Source organism: Monodon monoceros, unplaced genomic scaffold (genome assembly GCF_005190385.1).
Source record: "Monodon monoceros isolate NGI ecotype Baffin Bay Population unplaced genomic scaffold, NGI_Narwhal_1 Super_Scaffold_3, whole genome shotgun sequence".
Taxonomy (NCBI): domain Eukaryota; kingdom Metazoa; phylum Chordata; class Mammalia; order Artiodactyla; family Monodontidae; genus Monodon; species Monodon monoceros.
This window is the reverse complement of record NW_021703780.1, coordinates 24,337,737-24,354,009: the sequence shown is the minus strand read 5'-3', so window position 1 is coordinate 24,354,009 and position 16,273 is coordinate 24,337,737. Positions and strand designations below refer to the sequence as shown.

General features: G+C 49.7%; 1 protein-coding gene across 4 annotated transcripts in view; it reads left to right on the top strand.

Moving 5' to 3' along the window:
* The window catches only part of TNXB (tenascin XB), a 51,351-nt gene that overhangs the window by 26,552 nt on the left and 8,526 nt on the right, over window positions 1-16,273 (top strand). The gene's annotated exons all lie outside the window — the stretch shown is intronic.

Here is a 16,273-nt window from a genome sequence, read left to right as displayed (position 1 = left end):
GGAGAGACACAGAGAGGGTGAGGCAGGGTCCCAGGTGATGTCCTTGGGTCTCCTCCCAAGCCTTGGCCCCGGCTCCGGGCCCTGAAGTCAGTTCAGAGAAGCCCGTCCTTGGGGCTGGGTGGTCCTGTTCAGCTGACATCTCATAAACATGCCTGGAGCCTCCAGGGTCAGCTGTGGGGGACCAGGGCAGCCACCAGCATGGCTCACAGAGGCCCTTCCCTGCCCAGGGGGACATACTGGTCCTCAGGGAGCCTGGAGAGGCACACAGGGCACCATGGCTCAGCCTCGAGTAGAGGGGCCTCCTGCACCCCACTCACCCATCACCTGAGAGAGGGTGATCCTCCCACGAGGTCCCACCCTGGGGCTTCCACCGTCCACTCACTTGTCACCCCGATGACAGAGACGGGGCCCACGCGCTGGCTGTCATGGAAGCCGTACAGGTTCATCTTGTACTTGTGGTCTGGCTCCAGGCCCGAGATGGTGACCCCGTCCTGGTGTCCTGGCACCCTCACTGCCTTGGGCTGTCCATCCCCGTTCTTGTACTGGATCAGGAAGTGGTCAAACTGGCCCTCGGGGATGGTCCAGGAGAGGCTCAGGGATTCGGGGGTGGCGTCTGTCACTGCCAGCTCCCCCAGGCGAGGCGTGACGTGAGTCTCAGGGGTGGTAGAGGGAGATTCTGAAGGTTCATTCTCTTCCTCATTTGGGGCTGAACACAGACATGGAGGGAGAAGGACCTGAGAGAGGGGCACGGTGTCCACGGGGACTCTGCCCTCCTCCGGGCCCTCACAGCCACCTGGAAGGAAGCCGAGTGGGCAGAGTTCTTTTGCTCACCTGTCAGGGCCTCGACGTGCACAGGACCCACACGCTGCCCATCGTGGAGACCGTACAGGCTCACCAGGTATCTGTGGTCGGATTCCAGGCCAGAGAGGGTGATGTCATTCTGGTTGCCCCCTAAATGGACTACTTGGAGTTTCCCCTCCTCGTCTGTGTACTGGACCTCAAAGGAGTCAAATTCTCCCTCAATCACGGTCCAGGAGAGATGCAGGGTGTGTGGGGTGCCCTCCTCCACAGTCACCTCCCCCAGACGGGGCTCAGATGCTGGAGGGCTGGGGGCCTCAGTCTCAGCTTCGACTTCTTCCCTGGGGGCTGGTTCAGAGAGACAGGTAGAGATGGGTGACTGGTTTGTCACCGCACCAAGACTCTCCAAGAGGATGGAAGGAGGGGAGGAGGTGAAGACAAGAGGTCAGTAATAAAAAGGACCAACTACTGATACACATTGATGAATTTCAAAAGCATTATGTTAAGTGCAAGAAAAACACAAAAAACTGTGTACTGTATGATTCTGTTAAAGGAAAAGCTTAAAAAGGAAAAACTATAATGATAGAAAGCAATTAGTGATTGTCAGAAGCTGGGGGTGGGGAAACTGACTGCAAATGAGCATAGGGAAACTTCTGGAGTCAATGTTTTATATGTTTGTTGTGGTAATGGTTTCATTGAATTATGAGCTTAAAATGGGTGAATTTTATTGTATGTAAATTATGCCTCTATGAAGCTGATCCCTTCCCCCAAAAGAAGGAGTGTAGGAAGCTCTGAATTCGTGTGGCTCCATCAGACCAGGAGAGCCAGGCGGACAGGAGGCACAGTGTGTTCCCCCCAGCTGCACTCACCGGTCATGGCGATGGTGGAGATGGGACCCACACGCTTGCCCTCGTATAGCCCGTAGAGCAGCAGCTTGTACCTGCGGGCAGGGTCCAGGCCTGAGACACTGACCTCCCTGAGGCTGCCCTCCACGGGCACCACCTGGGGTTGCCCATCTCTGTCCTTATACTGGACCACAAAGGAGTCAAACTGGCCCTCAGGGACCGTCCACGAGAGGCCCACGGAGTCTGATGTCACGCTGGCCACCTGCAGCTCCTCCCCCAGACGTGGTTTTGTTCCAGCCTCGTCCACAGCTCTCCGGGTCTCTGAGATGGAAACACAGAGAGGAAATCGTTGCGTTGTTTCTTGAAGGCTGGGTGATGCTGAAGGGAAGGACTGAGAGATCTAAAGACAGGGCTGTGCCATGCCTGCAACCTGCAGGGCTGGATCTTCCGGCTTGTGTAAGGAGAGGGGGCACTGGATCCCAGCCACAACAGCTGAAGCCAAACAACAACCGTGATGGCAGCCACCATAACTGACCACAAGGACCTTCCCCTGGCCTCCAGATCAGAGATGCCCCCCTGCAGGGGCTGCCCTCACCTGTGGTGCCCTCGGCGGTGAGGGGGCCATGGCGCCTCTTGCCCAGGAGGCCGTAGAGGAGGAATCTGTACTTGCGGCTGGCGTCCAGAGGGCCGATGGTGACTGAGCGCTCGTGGCCCTCTGCAGGCACCACCCGGGGCCCGTCCCTGTCCTTGAACTGGACCACAAAGGAGTCAAAGTGGCCCTCGGGGACTGTCCAGGAGAGGCGCAGTGAGTCTGGGGTGGGGTCTGTCACCCACAGCTCCCCGAGGCGGGGTGGGGCTCCTGGGCTGGTGTCACCTCGAGCAACTGACAGAGAGGAAAGGTTCTTGTGTTTATTTTTTTTTCCAAAACGACTCCTTGACTGCCTCCCACTGGAGAATGGAAAAACCCAGAACTGCCCAAATGATCAGTGCTTCCCCCCAATATTTCCATCACCCTCCCATGCCTGCCAGCATCCCCAGCTGGCCCTGCCTCTGTCCACTTAACCAGCGCAGGGAGGGGTCTTCTGTCCTGAGACATCTCTGGGAGAAGAGATTCCCTAGCTAGCTATTTATCTTATTCCTCTTGCTGTCCAGGCTCTAAGCACCTAGTAGAGACTATTTCCTTAGCAGGGTGCAGCTTATCACAGGCTTGGTCTGCTTATTTCCTTTGGCCGAGGAACCCACTCTTTGTGATCTGACTGCTCCCTGGGGAAATCCAAGGGTCCTGGGGATGTCAGAGGGGGAAAAGGATCCCTGATGGGGGCAGACAGCTGGTGGGGAGGTAAGATATTACGATGGAGGTGACCCTCATAGGACCCAGTGGAGGAGTGGGGGCTGCCTATGTATGAGGGGGGTATGGGGAGAAGAAGGGGAGCTCAGACGGGAGAAGGATCTGGTATCTGCCCAAGAAGCCATCCCGAGGCCTGAGAAGGAGCTGGCCTTCTGACTTCTTGGACAGCAAGGATGCTGACGGCATTGTTATTGTGAGAGTTTTCTGGCAACAGGGAGCCCCCAGGGGCAGGGGAGTGCCTGGATCAAAACCCAAGACAGGGGCACAGCTGGGCTGGGCCTGACTGGGTCTGACTGGGCAGCCAGTCTTGGGCTCCTCTGGTCCCCAGTTTCTGAAGCTCCAGGAAGAGGGCAGAGGAGGAAAGGGGTCCCTCTGGGGAGGCAGATATGGGACCCAGTGTGTCTGGGCCAGTAGGCGGGAAACTGGGTGAGAGTCAGAGGGAAGACTCCTCAGGAGGTGATGGCTACACAGGGCTGAGGACTCACAGGCCAAGGGAGGTGGAACGGCTCCTGGCTCCCTCCCCTGTATCTAGCCCTGCTGTTTCTCCTGTTCCACCTTCCAGGAAGGGGTCTGAAGGAGGCTCCCCCGTTCAATAGAAGTAGGAATTATGAGAAGAGGGGAAAAGTGAGCAGGGGAAACTGATCCAGGAACTGGCCCCATTTTCCTGGTTCTCATCTGCCTGGGATCGGGGCAGGCAGTGTGGCTTTTCAAATAAAACAGAAGAGGTGGATGAAGCGGAGACCCGGCGGAAGGGAGAGGTGATAGGGCAGCGTGAGGAAGGGCAGCAGGGCTGGGGCCTTAGGCTCAGCTTCGTGGGGGTCCCTCTCACCTGTCTTTGCCTCCACAGAGACTGGGCTGTGGCGTTTCCCGTCCTGGATCCCAAAGAGCAGGAACTTGTACTTCCTATCGGGCTCCAGGCCGACGATGGTGACCTCACGCTGGTCTGCAGCCACAGGCACCGCCTGGGGCTGCCTGTCCCTGTCCTTGTACTGGACCACGAACGAGTCGAATTCACCCTCGGGGACTGTCCAGGAGAGGCCCACGGAGTCCGGGGTCACATCCGTCACTGTCAGCTCCCCCAGACGTGGCTCAAGGGGGCGCTCTGTGCCCGGGGCTGGAGAGAGTGGAGCTAGGATCCAGGAGGACAAAGAACATGGCTGAGACCTCTGGCGGGAGAAATCCCCCCTCACAGGGCTCCTGGGCTCCGAGGGCCTTAGAGGGCTTTGAACTGAGATGGGAAACAGTTACATCTCTTTTGCACTGATCTCTAAGTGAAATGTAGCATTTCTTTCAATGATGAATATAGGAAACCAACCACGGTGGTACTAGCAGTGCTTGTAACCCTGTCACCAATAGGAATCACAGAGATTGTCACATCACCTTAAAATTACTGCAGAAACTTCAAAATACCCTTTACAGAGATTGGTTCAAGATGGCAGAGTAGAAGGACGTGAGCTCACTCCCTCTTGCAAGAGCACCGGAGTCACAACTAACTGCTGAACAATCATCGACAGGAAGACACTCGAACTCACCAAAAAGGATACCCCACATCCAAAGACAAAGGAGAAGCCACAGTGAGATGGCAGAGGGGCGCAATCACAATAAAATCAAATCCCATAACTGCTGGGTGAGTGACTCACAAACTGGAGAACACTTATACCACAGAAGTACACCCACTGGAGTGAAGGTTCTGAGCCCAACGTCAGGCTTCCCAAACTGGGGGTCGGGCAATGGGAGGAGGAATTCCCAGAGAATCAGACTTTGAAGGCTAGTGGGATTTGATTATAGGACTTCGACAGGACTGGGGGAAACAGACTCCTCTCTTGGAGGGCACACACAAAGTAGTGTGCACATCGGGACCCAGGGGAAGGAGCAGTGACCCCATAGGAGACTGAAGCAGACCTACCTGCTAGTGTTGGAGGGTCTGCTGCAGAGGCAGGGGGTGGCTGTGGTTCACCATGAGGACAAGGACACTGGCAGCAGAAGTTCTGGGAAGTGCTCCTTGGCATAACCCTTCCCGGAGTCCACCATTAGCCCCACCAAAGAGCCGGGTAGGCTCCAGCGCTGGGCCGCCTCAGGCCAAACAACCAACAGGGAAGGAACCCAGCCCCACCCATCAGCAGACAAGTGGATTAAAGTTTTACTGAGCTCTGCCCACCAGAGCAACACCCAGCTCTACCCACCACCAGTCCCTCCCTTCAGGAAACTTGCTCAAGCCTCTTAGATAGCCTCATCCACCAGAGGGCAGATAGCAGAAGCAAGAAGAGCTACAATCCTGCAGCCTGTGGAACAAAAACCACATTCACAGAAAGATAGACAAGACGAAAAGGCAGAGGGCTATGTACCAGATGAAGGAACAAGATAAAACCCCAGAAAAACAACTAAATGAAGTGGAGATAGGCAACCTTCCAGAAAAAGAATTCAGAATAATGATAGTGAAGATGATCCAGGACTTCGGGAAAAGAATGGAGGCAAAGATGGAGAACATGCAAGAAATGTTTAACAAAGACATAGAAGAATTAAAGAACAAACAAACAGAGATGAACAATACAATAACTGAAATGAAAACTACACTAGAAGGAATCAACAGCAGAATAACTGAGGCAGAGAAAGGATAAGTGACCTGGAAGACAGAATGGTGGAATTCACTGCTGCTGAACAGAATAAAGAAAAAAGAATGAAAAGAAATGAAGACAGACTAAGAGACCTCTGGGACAACATGAAATGCAACAACATTTGCATTATAGGAGTCCCAGAAGGAGAAGAGAGACAGAAAGGACCCAAGAAAATATTTGAAGAGATTATAGTCAAAAACTTCCCTACATGGGAAAGGAAAGAGCCACCCAAGTCCAGGAAGCGCAGAGGGTCCCATAGAGGATAAACCCAAGGAGAAACACGCCGAGACACATAGTAATCAAATTGGCAAAAATTAAAGACAAAGAAAAATTATTGAAAGCAGCAAGGGAAAAACGACAAATAACATACAAGGGAACTCCCATAAGGTTAACAGCTGATTTCTCAGCAGAAACTCTACAAGCCAGAAGGGGGTGGTATGACATATTTAAAGTGATGTAAGGGAAGAACCTACAACAAAGATTACTCTACCCGGCAAGGATCTCATTCAGATTTGATGGAGAAATCAAAAGCTTTACAGACAAGCAAAAGCTAAGAGAATTCAGCACCACCAAACCAGCTCTACAACAAACGCTAAAGGAACTTCTCTAAGTGGGAAACACAAGAGAAGAAAAGGACCTACAAAAACAAACCCAAAACCATTAAGAAAATGGTCATAGGAACATACATATCGATAATTACCTTACATGTGAATGGATTAAATGCTCCAACCAAAAGACACAGGCTCGCTGAATGGATACAAAAACAAGACCCATATATATGCTGTCTATAAGAGACCCACTTCAGACCTAGGGACACATACAGACTAAAAGTGAGGGGATGGAAAAAGATATTCCATGCAAATGGAAATCAAAAGAAAGCTGGAGTAGCAATACTCATATCAGATAAAATAGACTTTAAAATAAAGAATGTTACATGAGACAAGGAAGGACACTACATAATGATCAAGGGATCAATCCAAGGAGAAGATATAACAATTATAAATATATATGCACCCAACATAGGAGCACCTCAGTACATAAGGCAACTGCTAACAGCTGTAAGAGAGGAAATCGACAGTAACACAATAATAATGGGGGACTTTAACACCTCACTTACACCAATGGACAGATCAGCCAAACAGAAAATTAATAAGGAAACACAAGCTTTAAATGGCACAACAGACCAGATAGATTTAATTGATATTTATAGGACATTCCATCCAAAAACAGCAGATTACACTTTCTTCTCAAGTGCACACGGAACCTTCGCCAGTATAGATCACACCTTGGGTCACAAATCAAGCCTCAGTAAATTTAAGAAAACTGAAATCATATCAAGCATTTTTTTTTTTTTTTTTTTGCGGCATGCGGGCCTCTCACTGCTGTGGCCTCTCCTGTTGCGGAGCACAGGCTCCGGACGCACACGCTCAGCGGCCATGGCTCACAGGCCCAGCCGCTCCGCGGCATGTGGGATCTTCCCAGACTGGGGCACGAACCTGGTGCCCCGTGTTCATGCTTGATATGGGAAGCCCCATATCAAGCATTTTTTCTGACCACAACACTATGAGATTACAAATCAATTACAGGGAAAAAAATTTTAAAAACACAAACACATGGAGGCTAAACAATACGTTACTAAATAACCAAGAGATCACTGAAGAAATCAAAGAAGAAATCAAAAAAAACCTAGAGACAAATTACAATGAAAACATGACTATCCAAAACCTATGGGATGCAGCAAAAGCAGTTCTAAGAGGGAAGTTTATAGCAATAAAAGCCTACCTCAAGAAACAAGAAAAATCTCAAATAAAAACTCTAACCTTACACCTGAAGGAACTAGAGAAAGAACAAACAAAGCCCAAAGTTAGTAGAAGGAAAGAAATCATAAAGATCAGAGCAGAAATAAATGAAATAGAAACAAAGAAAACAATAGCAAAGATCAATAAAACTAAAAGATGGTTCTTTGAGAAGATAAACAAATTGATAAACCATTAGCCAGACTCATCAAGAAAAAGAGGGAACCTACTAGAGAATGGACTTGAGGATATGGGGAGGGGGAAGGGTAAACTGTGACAAAGTGAGAGAGTGGCATGGACATATATACACTACCAAACATAAAATAGATAGCTAGTGGGAAGCAGCCGCATAGCACAGGGAGATCAGCTAGGTGGTTTGTGACCACCTAGAGGGGTGGGATAGGGAGGGTGGGAGGGAGGGAGATGCAAGAGGGAAAAGATATGGGAACATATGTATATGTATAACTGATTCACTTTGTTATAAAGCAGAAACTAACATACCATTGTAAAACAATTATACTCCAATAAAGACGTTAAAAAAAAAATAAAATATGACACAAATGAACTTATCTATGAAACAGAAACAGAATCAGGGACATACAGAATAGACTGGTGGGACTTCCCTGGTGGCACAGTGGTTGAGAATCTGCCTGCCAATGCAGGGGACACGGGTTTGATCCCTGGTCCAGGAAGATCCCACATGCCATGGAGCAACTAAGCCCATGCACCACAACTACTGAGCCTGCGCTCTAGAGCCCGCGTGCCACAACTACTGAAGCCCGCATGCCTAGAGCCCATGCTCCGCAACAAGAGAATCCACCACAGTGAGAAGACCGTGCACTGCAACAAGAGTAGTCCCTGCTCACGGCAACTGGAGAAAGCCTGCGCGCAGCAACAAAAACCCAACCCAGTCAAAAATAAATAAAATTAAATATTTAAAAAAAAAGAAAAAGAGGGAGAGGACTCAAATCAATAAAATTAGAAATGAAAAAGGAGAAGTTACAACAGACACTGCAGAAATACAAAGCATCCTAAGAGACTACTATAAGCAACTCTATGCCAATAAAATGGACAACCTGGAAGAAATGGACAAATTCTTAGAAAGGTATAACCTTCCAAGACTGAACCAGGAAGAAACAGAAAATATGAACCGACCAATCACAAGTAATGAAATTGAAACTGTGATTAAAAATCTTACAACAAACAAAAGTCCAGGACCAGATGGCTTCACATGTGAATTCTATCAAACATTTAGAGAAGAGCTAACACCCATCCTTCTCAAACTCTTCCAAAAGTTGCAGAGGAAGGAACACTCCCAAACTCATTCTATGAGGCCACCATCACCCTGATACCAAAACCAGACAAAGATGCTACAAAAAGAAAATTACAGACCAATATCACTGATGAATATAGATGCAAAAATCCTCAACAAAATACTAGCAAACAGAATCCAACAACACATTAAAAGGATCATACACCATGATCAAGTGGGGTTTATCCCAAGGATGCAAGGATTCTTCAATACACGCAAATCAATCAATGTGATACACCGTATTAACAAACTGAAGAATAAAAACCATATGATCATCTCAATAGATGCAGAAAAAGCTTTTGACAAAATTCAACACCCATTTATGATAAAAACTCTCCAGAAAGTGGACATAGAGGTAACCTACCTCAACATAATAAAGGCCATATACGACAAACCCACAGCAAACATCATTCTCAATGGTGAAAAACTGAAAGCATTTCCTCTAAGATCAGGAACAAGACAAGGATGTCCACTCTCACCACTATTATTCAACATAGTTTTTGACGTCCTAGCCATGGCAATCAGAGAAGAAAAAGACATAAAAGGAATACACATTGGAAAAGAAGAAGTAAAACTGTCACTGTTTGCAGATGACACGATACTATACATAGAGAATCCTAAAGATGCCACCAGAAATCTACTAGAGCTAATAAATGAATTTGGTAAAGATGCAGGATACAAAATTAATGCACAGAAATCTCTTGCATTCCTATACACTAATGATGAAAAATCTGAAAGAGAAATTAAGGAAACACTCCCATTTACCACTGTAACAAAAAGAATAAAACACCTAGGAATAAACCTACCTAGGGAGACAAAAGACCTGTATGCAGAAAACTATAAGACACTGATGAAAGAAATTAAAGATAATACAAACAGATGGAGAGATATACCATGTTATTGGATTGGAAGAATCAATATTGTGAAAATGACTATACTACCAAAGCAATCTACAGATTCAGTGAAATCCCTATCAAATTACCAATGGCATTTTTACAGAACTAGAACAAAAAATCTTAAAATTTGTATGGAAACACAAAAGACCCCGAATAGCCAAAGCAGTCTTGAGGGAAAAAAACATAACTGGAGGAATCAGACTCCCTGACTTCAGATGATACTACAAAGCTACAGTAATCAAGACAATATGGTACTGGCACAAAAACAGAAATATAGATCAATGGAACAGGATAGAAAGCCCAGAGATAAACTCACACATCTATGGTCAACTAATCTATGACAAAGGAGGCAAGGATATAAAATGGAGAAAAGACAGTCTCTTCAATAAGTGGTGCTGGGAAAACTGGACAGCTACATGTAAAATAATGAAATTAGAACACTCCCTAACACCATACACAAAAATAAACTCAAAATGGATTAGAGACCTAAATGTAAGACTGGACACTATCAAACTCTTAGAGGAAAACACTCTTTGACATAAATCACAGCAAGATCTTTTTTGATCCACCTCCTACAGTAATGGAAATAAAAACAAAAATAAACAAATGGGACCTAATGAAACTTAAAAGCTTTTGCAAAGCAAAGAAAACTACAAACAAGACGAAAAGACAACCCTCAGAATGGGAGAAAATATTTACAAACGAATCAATGGACAAAGGATTAATCTCCAAAATATATAAACATTTCATGCAGCTCAATATTAAAAAAACAAACAACCCAGTCCAAAAATGGGCAGAAGACCTAAATAGACAGTTCTCCAAAGAAGACATACAGATGGCCAAGAAGCACATGAAAAGCTGCTCAACACCACTAATTATTAGAGAAATGCAAATCAAAACTACAATGAGGTATCACCTCACACCAGTTAGAATGGGCATCATCAGAAAATCTAGAAACAATAAATGCTGGAGAGGGTGTGGAGGAAAGGGAACCCTCTTGCACTGTTGGTAAGAATGTAAATTGATACAGCCTCTATGGAGAACAGTATGGAGGTTCCTTAAAAAACTAAAAATAGAATTACCATATGACCCAGAAATCCCACTACTGGGCATATACCCAGTATATGAGAAAACCATAATTCAAAAAGGCACATGCACCCCAATGTTCATTGCAGCACTATTTACAATAGCCAGGTCATGGAAGCAGCCTAAAGGCCCATCAACAAATGATAAAGAAGATGTGGTACATATATACAATGGAATATTACTCAGCCGTAAGAAAGAACCAAATTGGGTGATTTGTGGAGACGTGGATGGACCTAGAGTCTGTCATACAGAGTGAAGTAAGTCAGAAAAAGAAAAACAAATATTGTATATTAACGCATATATGTGGAACCTAGAGAAATGGTGCAGATGAACCGGTTTGCAGGGCAGAAGTTGAGACACAGAGGTACAGAACAAATGTATGGACACCAAGGGGGGAAAGTGGCGGGGGTGGTGGTGGTGGTGGTGGGATGAACTGGGAGATTGGGATTGACATGTATACACTAATATGTATAAACTGGATAACTAATAAGAACCTGCTGTATAAAAAGGTAAAATAAAATTAAAAAATTAAAAAAAATACTCTTTACACTCATCACTGCTTCTAAATGTGGGTAGGTTATTAAACATGCCACTAAGTCTTGCTATTTAATGAACTAATGATGAAGTTCCTGTATTACTGAATCATAAATTCGAGTTTTAAAATATTTTTGATAATTGGTTAATCAATAGAATTGGTTACCTTTGTAATCCTATGTGTTTTACTTTATGGATTTTAAGACATTGCTCTGAAAGGGGTTCACTGGTCTCACCAGACACCATAGCACAAAACTGGTGGCAACCTGTGCCCAGGAAGCATGAGGGGTGGGAGAGGCTGGGAGCCACGAGCAAGGGCCGCTTCCCTGAGGGAGCGAGATTCTGGCTTGGCCAGAAGGGAACACAGCTCAGACCAGGGGGCTGAGGGCCCCTGAGAAGAGATTCAAGGGATGTGTGTTCTTTAACCCCAATGAAAAAGGGCAGCAGGGGGAGGTGGTAGCTGGGTCCAAGTCACAGCAGGGTTGTAAAGAGAGGGAAGGAAACAGCTGTGGACAGTCAGAGAGACAGCGTTTGGCTAGACTCAGGTCAGATGGGAGGAAGACAATCCTGCCTGGGGGAGGAGACAGAGTGGAGGTGGAGACTGGAGGGTAGGGAAGGTTCCAGCTCAGGAGAGGAGCCAAGGGCTCAGGTAATAGACTGGGGAGGACCTGCAGGGGCCACTGAGGCAGGACCTGAGAGAGAGGCTAGGGGAGGGGGTGGCCCCGGGTAACCAGGGATGGGAGCTACCTTTACCCACGCTCACTCACCAGTCATGGCTACCACAGAGAGGGGGCCCATGCGCTGCCCACCATGTAGCCCGTAGAAGTTCATCTTGTATTTGCGTGCAGGCTCCAGGCCGGGGACAGTGGCCTCTCGCTGGTCTGCGGCCACAGGCACTGCCTGGGGCTGCCCATCCCTGTCCTTGTACTGGACCACGAAGGAGTCAAACTGGCCCTCAGGGACTGTCCATGCAAGGCCCACGGAGCTGGGGGTCACATCTGTCACTGTCAGCTCCCCGAGGTGTGGCTTCCGGGGGCGCTCGGTGGCTGCGGGAGTCTCTTCTGGTTGTGGAGCTGAGATAGAGATGGTGGGGGGCTGTTAGGAAAAGCCCCTCTTCCCCTTGTAGTAATTATGTGTGTTGTTTTTGTGGTGCCCACCGGGTGGTTCTGATGTAAGACTACACTGATTGGCGGCATCTGTCTGGCCAACAACCCTTCACTAAATCCCTGCCAGAATCCGGGGCTGTGCTTGCGGGGAGGGGTGTCAGCCACCACTGAGATCCTGGGAAAGTGGCTGAAGTTCCATCTGTGCATCTCTGGCTCCAAAGACCTCCCATCCAGACCTCCATGCTGACCCCCAGACTTGTGTTTGCTCAGCATCTTCCTTGGGTGCCTAACTGATGTCTCAAACTCAACAAGTCCAAAACCGAGCTCAGGGGCTGCTGCCACACCTGCTCCCCCCAGCTTTCCCACCTCAGCAAAACCACAGCTTCATTCGCCGAGTCATCCCTGAGTCCTCTCTTCCACCCCTCGGCCGGCCTGCGAGGAAATCCTGTCCGCATTACCTTCAGAAGCTGACCCCCTTCCCCCTCCCCAGCTCCACCGCCACCATCTCTAAGCACACGTGCTCTTACTGGACTATAGCACAGTCTCCTAAATCCCCTCCCTCCTCCACCCTCATCGCCTTTGCTCTGTTCCCCACTGTTAACACATTAGTCAGAGTCTGTTCCCGCAATGGCTTCCATCTCACTCAGAGAAAAAACCAGGTCCTTACAATGACCTCCAAGGCCCCACCTGTTTATCTCTCACATCACCCTCCCCATTCCAAAACATTCCTCACTGGTCCACAGACATTCAGGCACCTTCCCTCTGCTCCGGATGCTCTTCCCTAGAGGCCTGCGTGGCTTGTCCTCTCCCTCCTGCAGGTCCTTTTCTCAGGGAGGCCCTTTCCTGCCTGCTTCCCGCCCACTCACCATCTCACCTACTGGGCTTTGCTTTTCTCCCCAGCTCTTGTCACTGTCACATACGGTCTCACTGACATATTTGTGCAATTTGGTGCCTGTCTCCCTCTGACAGAATGTGAGCTCTCAGCAGGAGCTTTGCCTTGTTCGCTGCTGTGTCCCCAGCACTGGCACCCAGTGGGTGCTCCACAAATGTTTGTTAAATGAATGAATGGTCTGCACGTCTGGAAAAGGCCAAGCTCAGGACCTGCTGGTCCCCATTGCCCCAGAATGAGCTGAGTCTGGGAAGCCCTGCTCATTAGTGACCAGCCTGGAAGGTGGTCCGAAGAGGCAACTGGCAGAGGGGCAGCTGGGTGAGTGGGGTTCCCAAGAGCTTGTTTCTCTGGCTCCTGTGGGAGGACAAGACTAGGCTCTGTACTGATAAAACCTGCTTTAAAAACAGGCTGGGGGCTTCCCTGGTTGCGCAGTGGTTGAGAGTCCGCCTGCCGATGCAGGGGACACGGGTTCGTGACCCGGTCTGGGAGGATCCCACATGCCGCGGAGCGGCTGGGCCTGTGAGCCATGGCTGCTGGGCCTGCGCGTCTGGAGCCTATGCTCCGCTACGGGAGAGGCCACAATGGTGAGAGGCCCGCATACCACAAAAACAAACAAACAAACAAAAAAACAGACTGGCATGGGACTTCCCTGGTGGTCCAGTGGTTAGGGCTCCACGCTTCCACTGTAGGGGGCACGGGTTCAATCCCTGGCCGGGGAACTAAGATCCCACCAGCCGTGTGGTGTGGCCAGGCTGGAGATGAGGCCTCAGGAGGATAGCAATAAGTCTGAGTGGGGAGGGCGGGGATGCAGGCAGCTGAAGGCGGGCCAGAACAACCATCACGTACTGAGCTTCTCCCAGGTACAGGTGCCAGGCCACGCGTGCATTGTGTTTCATTTCATTTGCCTTCTAGCTCTGCTGGTTCCTTTAGCATCCGTTTCCTGCGTCTCTGTACTTCTTTCCATGAGAGAGAGAAACTGCCCCTCACCATCAAGCCTTATCATTGGTGGTTTGGCTTAACTGGGAAAGGTGGAATGATAGCTACCCATGAGTACCGCAGGCCCTATGCTGCATTTGGCATAATCCTTTCCCAAGTTAGCCATGTTTCTAAAGCTGCATGCTAATTCTTCTCCTAGCAACGGTTCACCACGCGCTGTGTGCCAGGGACCGGCCCTGGGTCAGCTCAGCGGGCTCCAGCTGCCTATCACCTTCCTGCTCGGATGATGAGCGCCATCGCACAGCTAAGAACTGAGACGCCAGGGATGGAACTCAGTTTCTCCGATTCCAAGATTCGGTTTTCCTCTACTGCACCGCCTCAGTCAGTGCCCGACACTGTCCATCCTTACCCAGGGACCAGTGTGGCTGTCCCGGACAGATGGATGGACTGAGGGTGGCTCCAGGAAAAACCTCGGCCACATTTTCTGGGCCTGGCATGAGCCTCCATCCTGCTACTTCAGGCCTGCAGGACAGTACCTCAGAGAGGATTTCCCCTCTCCCTACTCTCTGGGCTGACTAAAGAAAGAAAAGAAATTGGGAGTGGAAGCTTCTGGAAACTAAGCCAACCAAGTCCCTTTGAGAAGTACAGAAACCATGCTCTGGAAACCTGTTTCTCTGCTTTTCAAAATCTTCCCCTTTATATTAAAAGTTGCTTTTGAAAAAGCTGTGTCTTTGTTTCAGTGAACAAAGGGGAAAAGAGATGCCCCTTGCTGGGGCCAAGCTGGGCAGATTAGCAGGAGGGTCCCAGAGGCCTGTCTGTGATCTGGCCCCTCATGCTGGGGCTCTGGAGAGTAGGTGCCCAGGCTGGTCCTCTGTGGTGGCTGAGTGGCCCTGTACTAGGGTGGAAGGGACATTCTTCCTTGCTATAACCACTCACTGGATGAGCAGTAAAGAAAGTTTCCAGCTGCACTGGTGCAGAGGGCAATGTCTCATGGACATTCTGAATATCTAAGCTGAACCAGCCAAAGGCGACAGAGCAGACCCCAGGCTAAGGACAAATGTAGTAACCATAGCAGCAAACATTGCCAGCATGTTTACTTGGTGCCAGACCCTTTCTTAGGTCTGTTAATTCATTTAATCTCACAACGGTTCTGTGAGGTAGGTGTCACTATCCCCATTTTACAGCTGAGGAAACAGGCACAGAAAGTTTAAGACTTGCTCAAAGTCGCGCAGCTGGTTGTAGCCCAGTCCCCCGTGAGCTGTTCTTTCTAGGTCTTCCCCAGGCAGGTGGGGAAGGCAAGGGAGGGCAATGCCACAGGGAGGCTGGGGGCCACTGGTGGGAGGAAAACAAACAAGCCCCCAGCCTCACTCACCGGTCACGCCCACGGTGGACACGGGGCCCACACGCCGCCCCCCGTGCAGGCCGTACAGGTGCATCTTGTACTTGCGCCCGGGCTCCAGGCCCCCAGCGGTCACCTCACTCTCCTCGCCCCCGACACGCACCACCTGGGGCCCGTCCCTGCCCTTGTACTGGACGGTGAAGGAGTCGAAGTGGCCCTGGGGGACGGTCCAGGAGAGGCTCAGCGAGTCCGGGGAGGATCCTGTCACCGTCAGCTCCCCCAGGAGGGGCTCCTCGGGGGCCTCCGAGGCCTCTGTGCTGGGTTCTGTGGGGCTGGGGGTGTCTTCCTCTGCAGCTGAGAGGGAGAGACACAGAGAGGGTGAGGCAGGGTCCCAGGTGATGTCCTTGGGTCTCCTCCCAAGCCTTGGCCCCGGCTCCGGGCCCTGAAGTCAGTTCAGAGAAGCCCGTCCTTGGGGCTGGGTGGTCCTGTTCAGCTGACATCTCATAAACATGCCTGGAGCCTCCAGGGTCAGCTGTGGGGGACCAGGGCAGCCACCAGCATGGCTCACAGAGGCCCTTCCCTGCCCAGGGGGACATACTGGTCCTCAGGGAGCCTGGAGAGGCACACAGGGCACCATGGCTCAGCCTCGAGTAGAGGGGCCTCCTGCACCCCACTCACCCATCACCTGAGAGAGGGTGATCCTCCCACGAGGTCCCACCCTGGGGCTTCCACCGTCCACTCACTTGTCACCCCGATGACAGAGACGGGGCCCA